This window comes from Rhinopithecus bieti, unplaced genomic scaffold (assembly GCF_001698545.2).
Source record: "Rhinopithecus bieti isolate Rb0 unplaced genomic scaffold, ASM169854v2 scaffold_4698, whole genome shotgun sequence".
NCBI classification, from domain to species: domain Eukaryota; kingdom Metazoa; phylum Chordata; class Mammalia; order Primates; family Cercopithecidae; genus Rhinopithecus; species Rhinopithecus bieti.
The window spans coordinates 1,609,850-1,613,922 of NW_016804634.1; positions in this window are offsets into that span (position 1 = coordinate 1,609,850).

Sequence of the window (4,073 nt, forward strand, 5' to 3'; positions counted from 1 at the left end):
GGACAGCAGAGGCAAAGTGACAATCAGAATAATCTTGACTCGTGTAGACCTCTGGCATTGGCTTATTATTCACCATGTTCCTAGAAGTGAAATTGATAGGAAGCCTATTGCATTCTTACTTAATTTGTATAACCAGTAAACTTCAAGGTCAAGTGGACAAAAGACTAATTTGAATTATTAAAACAGAGAATCACAGCCCCTCAATCAATTTCCAGACTTAAACCAGTTTACAGACTCGGAACCCCTTAAATGAAGGTGTCCCCTTCAAGAAGGACACCACTACACTACCGAAAATTTGTACTGTTATTCTTTCTCCCATCCTTCCCCAAGGAGACTTTCAGCCTTTTACCAGGGTAACTGTGCACTGGAGAAAGGGAAATGACCAGACGTTTCAGAGATACTGGACACTGGCTCTGAGCTGACTGATTCCAGAGGACACAAAACATCATTGTGGTCCTCCAGTTAAAGTAGGGGCTTTTGAAAGTCAGGTAATTCATGGAGTTTTAGCTCAGATCTAACTCACAGTGAGTCCAGTGGGTCCCTGGACTCATCCTGTGGTCATTTCCCCTATGCCAGAATGCATGATTGGCATAGACATACTTAGCAGTTGGCAGAACCCCCATATTGGCCCCCTGACTGGTAGGGTGACGGCTATTATGGTGGAAGAGGCCAAATGGAAGCCATTAGAGCTACCTGTGCTTAAAAAAATGGTAAAACAGAAATAATATCAATTTCTGGAGGGATTGCAGAGATTAGTGCCACCATCAAGGACCTAAAAGATGCAGGGGTGGTGATTCTCACCACATTCCCATTCAACTCTCCTGTTTGGCCTGTGCAGAAGAAAGATGTATCTTAGAGAATAACAGTGGATTATCATAAGTTTAACCAAGTGGTGACTCCAATTGCAGCTGCTGTACCAGATGTGGTTTCATTGCTGGAGCAAATTAGCACATCTCCTGGTACTGGTATGCAGCCATTGACTTGACAAATGCCTTTTTCTCTATTCCTGTCCATAAGACCCACCAGATGCAATTTGTCTCCAGCTGGCAAGGCCAGCAATATACTGTTACTGCCCTAACTCAGGATTATACCAACTCTCCAGCTTTGGGTCATAATCTTGTTCAGAGATCTTGATCGCTTCTCCACTCCACAAGATATCACACAAGTTCATTATATTGGTGACATTATGCTCATCGGACCCAATGAGCGAGAAATAGCAAACACTCTGGACTTATTGTTGAGACATTTGGATGCCTCAGAAAGGGAAACAAATCCAACTAAAATTCAGGGACCTTCTACATCAGTGAAATTTCTAGGGGTCCAGTGGTGTGGGGCCTGTCAAGATATTCCTTCTAAGGTGAAGGGTAAGTTGTTGCATTTGCCCCACCCCCTACAACTAAGAAAGAGGCACAATGCTTAGTGGGTCTATTTGGATTTTGGAGGCAACATATTCCTTATTTGAATGTGCTACTCCAACCCATTTATGAATGACCTGAAAAACTGCTATTTTGAGTGGGGTCCAGAACAGGAGGAGGCTCTGCAACAAGTCCAGGCTGCTATGCAAGCTGCTCTGCCACTTGGGCCATATGACCCAGCAGATTCAATGGTGGTGGAGGTGTCAGTGGCAGATAGGGATGATGTTTGCAGCCTTTGGCAGGCTCCTAGGTGAATCACAGCAGAGGCCACTAGGATTTTGGAGCAAGGCCCTGCTACCTTCTGCAGGAAACTACTCTCCTTCTGAGAGACAGCTCTTGACCTGTTACTGGGCTTTGGTGGAAACTGAACTTTTGACCATAAGTCATTAAGGCACCATGTGGCCCGAATTGCCTGTCTTGAATTGGGTGCTTTATGACCCATCTAGCCATAAAGTTGGGTGTGCACAGCAGCATTCCATCATCAAATGGAAGTGGTACATATGTGATCGAGTTCAAGCAAGTCCTGAAGGTACAAGTAAGTTACATGAGGAAGTGGCTTAAATGCCTATGGTTTTTACTCCTGCTACTCTGCCTTCTCTCCCCTACCCTGCACTGATGACCTCGTGGGGAGTTCCCCATGATCAACTGACAGAAGAAGAGAAAACTAGGACCTGGTTTAGGGATGGTTCAGCATAATATGCAGGCATCATCCGAAAGTGGACAAATGCAGCTCTACAGCCCCTTTCTAGGACATTCCTGAAGGAAGGTGGCAAACAGAAATCTTCCCAGTGGGCAGATCTTTGAGAGTGCACCTGGTTATGCCCTTTTCTTGGAAGGAGAAATTGCCAACTGTGCAATTTATATACTGATTCAAAGGCTGTAGCCAGTGATTTGGCCGGATGGTCAGGGACCTAGAAGAAGTATGTTTGGAAAATAGGTGACAAATAAATTTGGGGAAGAATTATGTACATAGACCTCTCTAAGTGGTCCAAAACTGTGAAGATATTTGTTTCTCATGTGAGCGCTCACCAAAGGGTGACCTTGGCAGAGGAGGATTTTAATAATCAAGTGCATAGGATGACTCGTTCTGTGGACACCATTCAGCCTCTTTCCCCAGTCACCCCTGTCACCACCCAGTGGTTCCAAGAACAAAGTGGCCATGGTGGCAGGGATGGAGGTTATGCATGGGCTCAGCAACATGGATTTCCACTCACCAAGGTTGACCTGGCTACAGCCACCACTGAGTGGACAATTTGCCAGCAGCAGAGACCAACACTGAGCCCTCGATATGGCACTATTCTTCAGGGAAATCAGCCAGCAACTTGGTGGCTGGTTGATTATACTTGACCTCTTCCATCATGTACATGGCAGTGGTTTGTCCTCACTAGAATAGACAATCACCCCAGATGTGGGTGTGCCTACCCTTCACACAATGCTTCTGCCAAAGCTACTGTCTGTGGACTCACGGAACGTCTTATCCACCGTCATGGTATTCCACACAGCATTGCCTCTGAACAAGATACTCGTTTGATAGCAAAAGAAGTGTGGCAGGCCGAGTGCTGTGCCTCAAGCCTGTAATTCCAGTACTTTGGGAGGCTGAGGTGGGCGGATCATGAGGTCAGGAGATAGAGATCACCTTGGCTAACACGGTGAAAACCCATCTCCACTAAAAATACAAAAAAAAATAGCCAGGCGTGGTGGCATGCACCTGTAGTCCCAGCTACTTGGGAGGCTGAGGCAGGAGAATTGCTTGAACCTGGGAGGCAAAGGTTGCAGTGAGCCGAGATCGTGTCACTGCAGTATAACCTGGGTGACATAGTGAGACTCCGTCTAAAAAAAAAAAAAAATGTGCAGCAGTGGACTCATGCTCATGGAATTCACTGGTCTTACCATGTTCCTTATTATCCTGAAGCAGCTGGATTGGCAGAAAGGTGAAACAATCTTTTGAAGTCACAATTACAATGCCAACTAGGTGACAATACTTTGAAGGCTGAGCAAAGTTCTCCAGAAGGCTGTGTATGCCATAAATCAGCGTCCAATATATGGTACTATTTCTCCCACAGCCAGGATTCACAGGTTCAGGAATCAAGAGGTGGAAGTGGAAGTGGCACCACTTACCATCACCCCCAACAAACCACTAACAAAATTTTTGCTTCCTGTTCCCATGACAAGATGTTCTGCTGGCCTAGAGATCTTAGTTCCAGGAGACACAACAATAATTCTATTAAACTGGAAGCTAAGATTGCCCCTTGGGCACTTTTGGCTCCTCCTACTTATTGTTGAGACATTTGGATGCCACAGAAAGGGAAACAAATCCAACTAAAATTCAGGGACCTTCTACATCAGTGAAATTTCTAGGGGTCCAGTGGTGTGGGGCCTGTCAAGATATTCCTTCTAAGGTGAAGGGTAAGTTGTTGCATTTGCCCCACCCCCTACAACTAAGAAAGAGGCACAATGCCTAGTGGGCCTATTTGGATTTTGGAGGCAACATATTCCTTATTTGAATGTGCTACTCCAACCCATTTATGAATGACCTGAAAAACTGCTATTTTGAGTGGGGTCCAGAAGAGGAGGAGGCTCTGCAACAAGTCCAGGCTGCCATGCAAGCTGCTCTGCCACTTGTGCCATAAGACCCATCAGATTCAATGGTGGTGGAGG